The sequence below is a fragment of the Thalassophryne amazonica genome, chromosome 6 (genome assembly GCF_902500255.1).
Source record: "Thalassophryne amazonica chromosome 6, fThaAma1.1, whole genome shotgun sequence".
In the NCBI taxonomy this organism is placed as follows: Eukaryota; Metazoa; Chordata; class Actinopteri; order Batrachoidiformes; family Batrachoididae; genus Thalassophryne; species Thalassophryne amazonica.
Genome location: NC_047108.1, coordinates 7946271 through 7960349, shown reverse-complemented (window position 1 = coordinate 7960349; position 14079 = coordinate 7946271). Strand labels below are relative to the sequence as shown.

Sequence of the window (14079 nt, the reverse complement as noted above, 5' to 3'; positions counted from 1 at the left end):
CAGTCTTCGATCCTGTGTCTTTAATTTTCTGTTTATCATGATTTCAGTCCCTAGTTATATGTATTTGGCCATTGTATTTTAGTCACTTGTTAAGTCTTGTTTTGGTTTTGTTCGGAGTATCTCTTTTCGGTGCATATTACTTTTGTCATTGGTTTTATGCTCTGTTTATCCTTTATTTTCTGGGTAGTCATTAGTTGTATTTTCTGTTTACTGTTGCTACTTGTTGGTCCCATTCTAGTGTGGTCTCTGTTTTTATTTTCTTGTTGATCACTGTCTTATGTTGGCACTGTTTTGTTTTCTTCTTCTCTGTGTTAGGTTTTTCAGTTTTTAATCACAGTTGGTTGAGGTTTGATTTTCAGTCAGTCTGTTTCTTTTAGTCACGCCCACCTGTCACTCTACTCCTGCCTCACCTCTGTCTTGTCTGGCCACGCCCCTTCCAGCACTTTCCCTGACACCTGTCTTGTTTTCCTAATTACTGCACCTGTTATTTAAACCCCTCACTTTCTCCACTCCCTGCCAGTTTGTTTGTGCTTTCTAGTTCACGTTCCAGGCCTTTGTCTTGCTCTGTTTGCTCTGCTGTGTTTTTGAGTTTTTGACCATGTTCTGCCTTTGACCTTGCTCTCGCCTCAGCCCATGACCATTGCTGCCTTGTGTTTTGACCAGTGCATGTTTTTGGACCTCGCCTTTGCCTGTCGCCTGCCTGTACTGCCGCCTCTCTGACTGTCTACTTGTGTACCGAATTCCTGCCTGCTTTTTTGAGATAAAGCCTTTTTACTATCACACCAGTCTCTATGAGTTTTGCAAGCCTTTATACAATCACACCTGTCCCTGTGAGTTTTGCATTTGTGTCCATCCACCTTCTGTGCCACGCCTAGTTGATCCTGACATTGATCAGTAAACTGAAATCCATAAACTACTTAAACTGAAAAAACATATATATCTCATGCTGTCAGAGCTCCAGCATTCCTCTGTGGAGAGAGGCAAACCTTCCAGAAGGACAACCATCTCTGCAGCAATCCACCAGTCAGGCCTGTATGGTAGAGTGGCCAGACGAAAGCCGCTCCTTAGTAAAAGGCACATGAGTTTGCCAAAAGGAACCTGAAGGACTCTCAGACCATGAGAAACAAAATTCTCTGTTCTGCTAAGACAAAGATTGAACTCTTTGGCGTGAAAAATTCTTGAAAGGGTAGTTGTAAAACAGCTAACTGATCATCTGCAGAGGAATGGTCTATTTGAAGAGTTTCAGTCAGGTTTTAGAATTCATCATAGTACAGAAACAGCATTAGTGAAGGTTACAAATGATCTTCTTATGGCCTCGGACAGTGGACTCATCTCTGTGCTTGTTCTGTTAGACCTCAGTGCTGCTTTTGATACTGTTGACCATAAAATTTTATTACAGAGATTAGAGCATGCCATAGGTATTAAAGGCACTGCGCTGCGGTGGTTTGAATCATATTTGTCTAATAGATTACAATTTGTTCATGTAAATGGGGAATCTTCTTCACAGACTAAAGTTAATTATGGAGTTCCACAAGGTTCTGTGCTAGGACCAATTTTATTCACTTTATACATGCTTCCCTTAGGCAGTATTATTAGACGGTATTGCTTAAATTTTCATTGTTACGCAGATGATACCCAGCTTTATCTATCCATGAAGCCAGAGGACACACACCAATTAGCTAAACTGCAGGATTGTCTTACAGACATAAAGACATGGATGACCTCTAATTTCCTGCTTTTAAACTCAGATAAAACTGAAGTTATTGTACTTGGCCCCACAAATCTTAGAAACATGGTGTCTAACCAGATCCTTACTGTGGATGGCATTACCCTGACCTCTAGTAATACTGTGAGAAATCTTGGAGTCATTTTTGATCAGGATATGTCATTCAAAGCGCATATTAAACAAATATGTAGGACTGCTTTTTTGCATTTACGCAATATCTCTAAAATCAGAAAGGTCTTGTCTCAGAGTGATGCTGAAAAACTAATTCATGCATTTATTTCCTCTAGGCTGGACTATTGTAATTCATTATTATCAGGTTGTCCTAAAAGTTCCCTAAAAAGCCTTCAGTTAATTCAAAATGCTGCAGCTAGAGTACTGACGGGGACTAGAAGGAGAGAGCATATCTCACCCATATTGGCCTCTCTTCATTGGCTTCCTGTTAATTCTAGAATAGAATTTAAAATTCTTCTTCTTACTTATAAGGTTTTGAATAATCAGGTCCCATCTTATCTTAGGGACCTCGTAGTACCATATCACCCCAATAGAGCGCTTCGCTCTCAGACTGCAGGCTTACTTGTAGTTCCTAGGGTTTGTAAGAGTAGAATGGGAGGCAGAGCCTTCAGCTTTCAGGCTCCTCTCCTGTGGAACCAGCTCCCAATTCAGATCAGGGAGACAGACACCCTCTCTACTTTTAAGATTAGGCTTAAAACTTTCCTTTTTGCTAAAGCTTATAGTTAGGGCTGGATCAGGTGACCCTGAACCATCCCTTAGTTATGCTGCTATAGACGTAGACTGCTGGGGGGTTCCCATGATGCACTGTTTCTTTCTCTTTTTGCTCTGTATGCACCACTCTGCATTTAATCATTAGTGATCGATCTCTGCTCCCCTCCACAGCATGTCTTTTTCCTGGTTCTCTCCCTCAGCCCCAACCAGTCCCAGCAGAAGACTGCCCCTCCCTGAGCCTGGTTCTGCTGGAGGTTTCTTCCTGTTAAAAGGGAGTTTTTCCTTCCCACTGTAGCCAACTGCTTGCTCACAGGGGGTCGTTTTGACCGTTGGGGTTTTACATAATTATTGTATGGCCTTGCCTTACAATATAAAGCGCCTTGGGGCAACTGTTTGTTGTGATTTGGCGCTATATAAAAAAAATTGATTGATTGAATGCCAGGGGTCATTTTTGGAGGAAACCAGACACCATCCCTACAGAGAAGCATGGTGGTGGCAGCATCATGCTGTGGGGATGTTTTTCAGCAACAGGAACTGGGAGATTAGTCAGGATTGAGGGAAAGATGAATGCAGCAATGTACAGAGACATCCTGGATGAAAACCTGTTCCAGAGCGCTCTTGACCTCAGACTGGGGCGACAGTTCATCTTTCAGCAGCACAAAGACCCCAAACACACAGCCAAGATATCAAAGGAGTGGCTTCAGGACAACTCTGTGAATGTCCTTGAGTGGCCCAGCCAGAGTCCAGACCTGAATCTGATTGAACATCTCTGGAGAGATCTGAAAATGGTGGTGCACCAACACTCCCCATCCAACCTGATGGACTTTGAGAGGTGCTGCAAAGAGGAATGGACAAAACTGTCTAAAGACAGGTGCACCAAATTTGTGGCATCATATTGAAGACTTGAGGCTTTAATTGCTGCCAAAGATGCATCAACAAAGTACTATGCAAATTAAGTGAATACTTATGTACAATCCCACTTCCATTGAAGTTGGGATGTTGTGTGAAATGTAAATACAATCAGAATACAATAATGTGCAAATCTTCTTCAACCTGTATTCAATTTAATACACCACAAAGACAAGATATTTAATGTTCAAACTGATAGACTTTTGTTTTTGTGCAAATATTTGCTCATTTTGAAATGGATGCCTCCAACACATTACAAAAAAGCTGTAACAGTGGCAACAAAAGACTGGGAAAGTTGATGAATGCTCAAAGAACACCTGTTTGGAACATTCCACAGGTGAACAGGTTAATTGGAAACAGATGAGTATCGTGATTGGGTATAAAAGGAGCATCCCCAAAAGGCTCAGCCATTCACAAGCAAAGATGGGGCAAGGATCATCACTTTGTGAACAACTGCATGAAAAAATAGTCCAACAGTTTAAGGACAATGTTTCTCAACGTTCAGTTGCAAACAATTTAGGGATTCCATCATCTACAGTCCATAATATAATCAGAAGATTCAGAGAATCTGGAGAACTTTCTACATGTAAGCAGCAAGGCCGAAAACCAATATTGAATGCCTGTGACCTTTGATCCCTCAGGCGGCACTGTATTAAAAACTGACATCATTGTGTAAAGGATCTTACTGCGTGGGCTCAGGAACACTTCAGAAAACCATTGTCAGTTAACACAGTTCGTCGCTACATCTACAAGTGCAAGTTAAATCTCTACCATGCAAAGTGATAGCTGTACATCAACAACATCCAGAAATGCCGCCGCCTTCTCTGGGCCCGAGTTTATTTGAAATGGACAGACGTGAAGTGGAAAAGTGTGCTGTGGTCTGATAAGTCCACATTTTAAATTGTTTTTGGAAATTATGGATGTCGTGTCCTCCGGACAAAAAAGGAAAAAGACCATCCAGATTGTTACCAGCGCAAAGTTCAAAAGCCAGCATCTGTGATGGTATGGGGGTGTGTTAGTGCCCATGGCATGGGCAACTTACACATCTGTGATGGCACCATCAATGCTGAAAGGTACATCCAGGTTTTGGAGCAACACATGCTGCCATCCAAGGAACGTCTTTTTCAGGGACGTCCCTGCTCATTTCAGCAAGACAATGCCAAGCAACATTCTGCATGTGTTACAACAGCGTGGCTTCATTGTAAAAGAGTGTGGGTACTAGACTGGCCTGCCTGCAGTCCAGACCTGTCACCCATTGAAAATGTGTGGCACATTATGAAGCGCAATGTACGACAACGGAGACCCCGGACTGTCATACATCAAGCAAGAATGGGAAAGAATTCCACCTACAAAGCTTCAACAATTAGTGTCCTCAGTTCTCAAACGCTTATTGAGTGTTGTTAGAGGGAAAGGTGATGTAACACAGTGGTAAACATACCACTGTCCCAGCTTTTTTGAAACATGTTGCAGGTATCCATTTCATACAAAACAATAAAGTTTATCAGTTTGAACATTAAAATTACATTTTACACAACGTCCCAGCTTCATTGGAATTGGGGTTGTACATGTGATTTGTGAGTTTTTTATTTTTAATAAATTTGCAAAAAATAAAAAATAAAACTTCATGTTGTCATTATGGGGTGTTGTGAGTATAATTTTGTGGGGGAAAAATGAATCTACTGCATTCTGTAACATGACAAATGTGGGAAAAGTGAAGTGATGTGAATACTTTATGGATGCACCGCATTTATTCATTCAGTCATTGATTTGTTTAGATGTTTATATGTACTTATTCTCCAGCAAATGGATGATTGGAAGACCACATCTCATGGCCATTTGGCTTGATGGTGACTTTAGATGCTTCAATGTATGGGGAACCTCAGATAGTCCAAACTATACCTTTTTGGAATCGTTATGATCAGACAAATAATGTGATATAGTTTTCAACATGATTGGAGCATTTTTACATTTTGACCTCTGTATAATTCTTCATTGACCCCTACCTGGCTACAGCTACCACCCTGTGATGGTTATCATACATTTTTGTGTAGGCCATGGTACACTGAGGCTGGATTCTGAGTGTTGTTTGGTCACCTTCTGTGGTACCAATCAGATCACTGGCTCCTGGACTATTGGTGTACTGTAGGCTTTCATTTGTCAACATTTTGGCACCCACCCCAGACGTAGGTCATGGTCTCAAAAATCCAAAGGGATATTGATTATACGGCCTGTGGTCCACTACACTCCACCTACTTATCATTTCTGGGTTTGTTTAGATTAAGTGCTACCAACATGGTGATGCCCACATATGGGCTTCATATCAATTCCTCTGGGCCTCTATAGAAAGCCTATGGGTGACGTCACGCAGGGTTTGTCCAGTGAATTAACAGTCTGTGGTGAAAATGTTCAGATTTGGCATGTTCACTTTGAAAGTAAAAAAAAAAATATTAGATGTGGCATGAAGACAAAAAGTCAGATTCAAAGAAGAAATAAGTCCCATATACTCCCTGAGGCCTGTTGGTGGTGAATCTTATTCCGGATTCCGTAGAGTGAGGGATGCCAGTCTGATACAGGTTAATTCCCCAAACAATGCAGTATCCGTTTACAGCTGGATGGACTGAGACAAGGATTAGATCAGGGGTGGCCAAGTTCGGTCCTCGAGAGCCACCTTCCTGACACTCTTAGTTGTCTCCCTGCTCCAACACACCTGAATCCAATGAAAGGCTCATTAAAAGTCTGCTAATGAGTCTTTCATTGGATTCAGGTGTGTTGGAGCAGGGAGACAACTAAGAGTGTCAGGAAGGTGGCTCTCGAGGACCGAACTTGGCCACCCCTGGATTAGATTAAGTGTCTTGTTCATGGACACAGACAGCATGAGCAGGATTTAAACACGTTTACATTTCGGCAGCCCAGATCAGTTCAGATTCAGTTTCATTTGAAAATTTTAGAATTGGCTTGTTCCCACCACAGACAAAATGATTACATCAAAGAAGTAAGAGGAGGGGAAATAAAGAAAATCAGTTACTGGTCACATCAGCTGGTAATGTAAATATAACCACAGTGGACTGAGCAAACTATTCCAGCATTCTACGTGCACTTTGTGTGGCAGATGTGGATGGCTTGATGTGCTTCTCATTCCAGGAAAGCATGTGGCTGCTGGATGGATTCAGGACATGTTGAGCCGGATCACTTTCCCTGACATCAATGGTGAAATAAAAATCGGGATCTTTGGACGTGCAAACTATACACTGTCAAAGTAGGATCACAGTTTAAAATCTTCCTCAAGGTTTCCATTCACTGATGGCTCTACAGACCTGTTTTTTGTTCCCACACCTGTCTGTCTGTGTTTCAGCATAACCGTCACCAAGTGTGACTTCCCAGAACCAAGTGTTGAGTACTGTGGGTGTGTCACGGGACTCAGTGCATCTGTGTCAGGCCTCAACATTGCATTACGTGGCCAGTGGGTGGTTCAAAAGTGGTTCTTGTGAGTTCATGAAATTCCCAAACATCTGCAGTCACATGTCTAGTCACATAAAAGAGGAACTGGTACAGATGTTAGTCTACATCAGATCATTTCAAAGCACTTTTCTTAAATTGTAGCCAAATATAAATAGTATTTCATTCCTAACATTAAGTTTGAGCAAAACAGTGATTGTATGCATTTCTTGGGCCCGCACCATACGTAGTTTGATAGCACCAGCACACGTTCAACCCTAAACTGTGGATTCAGCAATGCATTTGATTTTATAAAGAACTTCTATTAAACATCACATGCTCCTTTTTGGTTTCATTTTCTTTCGAGAAAAGGAAGTGACTCTTCATGTCTCAGAAACCTAGAATGTCAACTTCTATAATTTGTCCTTTTCGATTGTGCTCAAGTAAAATAAAAAAAATGACAGCGATAATAGACGTTTGTCATGGCATCATTAACCAGCTGCTGTCACAATGCTTATCTTTTGAAATACAGAGAAAATAGGTTTGTGACTTCCAAAATGTTGCAAGTGTATCTGCAGTACAAAACAATTAAAACTGCCTATTTAGGCTTACTTTTAATATGCAAGTGGAGGTACAGCCGTAAAAAGATTATTAAAATAACTCTTTAAAATGTCAAAACACACTCTGCAATTTACAAAATTCAACATGAAGGTAATAAAATGTATGCATTACCAGGTCATCCATACATTTGAAGCCTCCTGACTGCATGACTCATGATTTTCAGTGGCACCGTAAGTGCAACACTTTGGTGTGTATGCCATGTTGTCATAGTTTGAACATGTCTTTGTGGTTTTTTTTAAACAAATAACTTTTTGAAGGCAAATATAACATGTAAAGTATGTAAACATCATTATCATATTTTTATTTACATATGGCATGTTGCTAGGCAACAGCTCTTCTAAATTTTATTTCATTTTATTTATTTTAGAAAGCATCAACTATTTATGGACTATTGTGTGAATTTAACAGACCAGTTTCAGAACTTGTATTTTGCCCTGACCAAAAAATAAATAAATAAATAAAATAAAATAATGCCATGTGGCTACAAATGTACATGCAGTGAGCATCTTATTCATCTGTTCCATCTGATTTCCCAGAGGCTTTTTTGAACTTTTATACATTGCATGTACAACCCCAATTCCAATGAAGTTGGGACATTGTGTACAATGTAAATAAAAACAGAATACAGTGATTTGAAAATCCTCTTCAACCTATATTCAATTGAATACACCACAAAGACAAGATATTTAATGTTCAAACTGATAAACTTTATTGTTTTTGTGCAAATATTTGCTCATTTTGAAATGGATACCTGCAACACGTTTCAAAAAAGCTGGGACAGTGGTATGTTTGCCACTGTGTTACATCACCTTTCCTTCTAACAACACTCAATAAGCATTTGGGAACTGAGGACACTAATTGTTGAAGCTTTGTAGGTGGAATTCTTTCCCATTGTTGCTTGACGTACGACTTCAGTTGTTCAACAGTCCGGGGTCTCCGTTGTCATACTTTGCGCTTCATAATGTGCCACACATTTTCAATGGGTGACAGGTCTGGACTGCAGGCAGGCCAGTCTAGTACCCGCACTCTTTTACTACGAAGCCACACTGGTGTAACACATGCAGAATGTGGCTTGTCATTGTCTTGCTGAAATAAGCAGGTACATCCCTGAAAAAGACGTTGCTTGGATGGCAGCATGTGTTGCTCCAAAACCTGGATGTACCATTCAGCATTGATGGTGTCATCACAGATGTGTAAGTTTCCCATGCCATGGGCACTAACACACCCCCATACCATCACAGATGCTGGCTTTTGAACTTTGCACTGGTAACAATCTGGATGATCTTGTTGCTCTTTTGTCCAGAGGACACGACATCCATGATTTCCAAAAACAATTTGAAATGTGGAGTCATCAGACCACAACACACTATTGCACTTTGCGTCTGTCCATTTCAAATGAGCTCGGACCCAGAGAAGGCGGCTGCGTTTCTGAATGTTGTTGATGTATGTCTTTCACTTTGCATGGTAGAGTTTTAACTTGTACTTGTAGATGTAGTGACAAACTGTGTTAACTGACAATGGTTTTCTGAAGTATTCCTGAGCCCACGTGGTAATATCCTTTACACAATGATGTCAGTTTTTAATGCAGTGCCGCCTGAGGGATCGAAGGGCACAGGCATTCAATGTTGGTTTTCTGCCTTGCCGCTTACGTGTAGAAAGTTCTCCAGATTCTCTGAATCTTCTGATTATACAACCCCTGGCAAAAATTATGGAATCACCAGCCTCGGAGGATGTTCACTCAGTTGTTTAATTTTGTAGAAAAAAAGCAGATCACAGACATGACACAAAACTAAAGTCATTTCAAATGGCAACTTTCTGGCTTTAAGAAACACTATAAGAAATCAAGAAAAAATAATTGTGGCAGTCAGTAACGGTTACATTTTTAGACCAAGCAGAGGGAAAAAAATATGAACTCACTCAATTCTGAGGAATAAATTATGGAATCACCCTGTAAATTTTCATCTCCAAAATTAACACCTGCATCATATCAGATCTGCTCATTAGTCTGCATCTAAAAAGGAGTGATCACACCTTGGAGAGCTGTTGCACCAAGTGGACTGACATGAATCATGGCTCCAACATGAGAGATGTCAATTGAAACAAAGGAGAGGATTATCAAACTCTTAAAAGAGGGTAAATCATCACGCAGTGTTGCAAAAGATGTTGGTTGTTCACAGTCAGCTGTGTCTAAACTCTGGACCAAATACAAACAACATGGGAAGGTTGTTAAAGGCAAACATACTGGTAGACCAAGGAAGACATCAAAGCATCAAGACAGAAAACTTAAAGCAATATGTCTCAAAAATTGAAAAATGCACAACAAAACAAATGAGGAACGAATGGGAGGAAACTGGAGTCAACGTCTGTGACCAAACTGTAAGAAACCGCCTAAAGGAAATGGGATTTACATACAGAAAAGCTAAACGAAAGCCATCATTAACACCTAAACAGAAAAAAACAAGGTTACACTGGGCTAAAGAAAAGCAATCGTGGACTGTGGATGACTGGATGAAAGTCATATTCAGTGATGAATCTCGAATCTGCATTGGGCAAGGTGATGATGCTGGAACTTTTTTTTGGTGCCATTCCAGTGAGATTTATAAAGATGACTGCCTGAAGAGAACATGTAAATTTCCACAGTCATTGATGATATGGGGCTGCATGTCAGGTAAAGGCACTGGGGAGATGGCTGTCATTACATCATCAATAAATGCACAAGTTTACGTTGATATTTTGGACAGTTGAAAGGATGTTTGGGGATGATGGAATCATTTTTCAAGATGATAATGCATCTTGCCATAGAGCAAAAACTGTGAAAACATTCCTTGCAAAAAGACACATAGGGTCAATGTCATGGCATAGGGTCAATGTCAACGAGCAGATCTGATTTGATGCAGGTGTTAGTTTTGGGGATGAAAATTTACAGGGTGATTCCATTATTTATTCCTCAGAATTGAGTGATTCCATATTTTTTTCCTCTGCTTGGTCTAAAAAAGTAACCGTTACTGACTGCCACAATCTTTTTTTCTTGATTTCTTATAGTGTTTCTTAAAGCCAGAAAGTTGCCATTTGAAATGACTTTAGTTTTGTGTCATGTCTGTGATCTGCTTTTTTTCTACCTAATTAAACAACTGAATGAACATCCTCCGAGGCCGGTGATTCCATAATTTTTGCCAGGGGTTGTAGATGATGAAATCCCTAAATTCCTTCCAATTGAATGTTGAGAAACATTGTTCTTAAACTGTTGGACTTTTTTTTCACGCAGTTGTTCACAAAGTGATGATCCTCACCCCGTCTTTGCTTGTGAATGGCTGAGCCTTTTTGGGATGTTCCTTTTATACCCAATCATGTCACTCACCTGTTTCCAGTTCAGTGTTCTTTGAGCATTCATCAATGTTTCCAGTCTTTTGTTGCCCCATCCCAACTTTTTTGAAACATGTTGCAGGCATCCATTTCAAAATTGAGCAAATATTTGCACAAAAACAGTAAAGTTTATCAGTTTGAACATTAAATATCTTGTCTTTGTGGTGTATTCAATTGAATATAGGTTGAAGAGGATTTGCAAGTCATTGTATTCTGTTTTTATTTACATTTTATACGTCCCAACTTCATTGGAATTGGGGTTGTATGTAAAGAATATACACATTATCCAGCCATGCAGTCAGAAAAAAAGATAGATAGATAGATAGATAGATAGATAGATCGATCGATCCAACCAACCAACCAACCACATTGCTTTTGTGATTAAAAACAGTTGTTTGAAAAAATATGTTCTTGCCAAGTCATCAAGGTGTGGTTTTTACTTTGTTTTTTGCTTGTGATACATAAATATTTTTCACCAGTACTAATGTGCACTGACGTGTGGATTTGCAGACATTACAGTGGCTCATTTGAAATGGCACTGTTCAACGTGAACGTGACCTCTGTAGTCAAACTGGGAAGAGATGCTGGTGGACACCTGACTGTCACCAGTGACAGCTGTGACGCTCAAGTCGGAGACGTGTGGATGCAATTCAGCAGCTCGTCTGGGTCTGGGTGTGTGTGTGTGTGTGTGTGTGTGTGTGTGTGTGTGTGTGTGTGTGTGTGTGTGTGTGTGTGTGTGTGTGTGTGTGTGTGTGTGTGTGTGACATTCATGTCATAGACACTGCATTTTCTCTCATCTGCAGATGGCCCATCCGTTATATTCTTAACAGTATGAAACAGCAAATCCCAGATGACATCAAGAAAAAAGTAAGCCTTAGAAACACTGACAAACCACCAAATAATTTATTTATTTCACTGTAAAAGTTCTCACATGAATAATTTATTTGTACAGTTGTACATTTCAAGCATTGATATAATTACAGTAGTGTTCAGAATAATAGTAGTGCTATGTGACTAAAAAGATTCATCCAGGTTTTGAGTATATTTCTTATTGTTACATGGGAAACAAGGTACCAGTAGATTCAGTAGATTCTCACAAATCCAACAAGACCAAACATTCATGATATGCACACTCTTAAGGCTATGAAATTGGGCTATTAGTAAAAAAAAAAAAAAAAAGTAGAAAAGGGGTGTTCACAATAATAGTAGTGTGGCATTCAGTCAGTGAGTTTGTCAGTTTTGTGGAACAAACAGGTGTGAATCAGGTGTCCCCTATTTAAGGATGAAGCCAGCACCTGTTGAACATGCTTTTCTCTTTGAAAGCCTGAGGAAAATGGGACGTTCAAGACATTGTTCAGAAGAACAGCGTAGTTTGATTAAAAAGTTGATTGGAGAGGGCAAAACTTATACACAGGTGCAAAAAATTATAGGCTGTTCATCTACAATGATCTCCAATGCTTTAAAATGGACAAAAACAACAGAGACACGTGGAAGAAAATGGAAAACAACCATCAAAATGGATAGAAGAATAACCAGGATGGCAAAGGCTCACCCATTGATCAGCTCCAGGATGATCAAAGACAGTCTGGAGTTACCTGTAAGTGCTGTGACAGTTAGAAGATGCCTGTGTGAAGCTAATTTATTTGCAAGAATCCCCCGCAAAGTCCCTGTGTTAAATAAAAGACGTGCAGAAGAGGTTACAATGTGCCAAAGAACACATCAGCTGGCCTAAAGAGAAATGGAGGAATATTTTGTGGACTGATGAGAGTAAAATTGTTCTTTTTGGGTCCAAGGGCCGCAGACAGTTTGTGAGACAACCCCCAAACTCTGAATCCAAGCCACAGTTCACAGTGAAGACAGTGAAGCATAGTGGTGCAAGCATCATGATATGGGCATGTTTCTCCTACTATGGTGTTGGGCCTATATATCGCATACCAGTTATCATGGATCAGTTTGGATATGTCAAAATACTTGAAGAGGACAAGCTGCCTTATGCTGAAGAGGACATGCCCTTGAAATGGGTGTTTCAACAAGACAATGACTCCACGCACACTAGTAACCGAGCAAAATCTTGGTTCCAAACCAACAAAATTAATGCCTCGCAGATGTGAAGAAATCATGAAAACCTGTGGTTATACAATCAATCAATCAATCAATTTTTTTTATATAGCGCCAAATCACAACAAACAGTTGCCCCAAGGCGCTTTATATTGTAAGGCAAGGCCATACAATAATTATGTAAAACCCCAACGGTCAAAACGACTAAACACTAGTTTAGTGATCCACAGGATCGCTAAAAAAGCAGTTTGAACATAATAGTTTTGAGTTTGTAGCATCAACAGCAGATGCTACTATTATTGTAAACACCCCCTTTTCTACTTTTTTTACTAATAGCCCAATTTCATAGCCTTAAGAGTGTGCATATCATGAATGCTTGGTCTTGTTGGATTTGTGAGAATCTACTGAATCTACTGGTACCTTGTTTCCCACATAACAATAAGAAATATACTCAAACCTGGATTAATCACATAGCACTACTATTATTCTGAACACTACTGTATAGCCTTTTATAAGGCTTGTGTTTATTACAGATGTAAACAATCCTTAAAATATGAACAAGAATACAGTTTATTTTATCAGCCCATTTACCAGTTGTTCTTTAAATCCATTTCAGATTATAAATTGGATCCAAAATTCTGATTTGCATGCAATAAACTTTTACTGGCATATGGTTTAGGGATTGTCTCTTTAAAGCCATCATTTGATGAACTTTTTCAGCAAGCAAAGCCAGCAAGTCCTGTGTTAAAAAAAAAAAAATGCCCCCACAGGAATTATTTATTTATGATGCCTCATAAATAAAACCTTCATCAGGCTGCTGTTGGCCACGCCTTCTCTCCCTTTGCAGAAGGGGTGTGTCCTCCTTTAGATCAGCTCACTGGGAATCTTTCACTGAGAAAAGAGTCTAGTACAGATATGGATTTCTGTTGTGTAAATGTAAAACAAGTTGTGCTTGAAGTAAATTTGGTTTATAGCAGCAGATTTCCTACATAACATAAATAATAAGATAAGTGTGGGACTTAATAAGAAACCCCAGCCATAATAAACCAGGAAATGTAGATTAAAATATGTTGCACAGTATGACCCCTTTAAGTCCCAGTATATAGTATATGAACTATCACTCGGGTTCACCACAGCAGATCCATGTTGATTTGACGCAAGTTTTACACCGGATGCCCTTCCTGACGCAACTCCACATTACATGGAGAATGTGGTGGTTGTGTGTGGGGGGGTGTGGGGGTGGT

The 14079-nt window shown here is 39.9% G+C and overlaps 1 pseudogene; it reads left to right on the top strand.

The window, feature by feature from the left end:
* The window catches only part of LOC117513136, a 44518-nt pseudogene that overhangs the window by 7953 nt on the left and 22486 nt on the right, over nucleotides 1–14079 (top strand).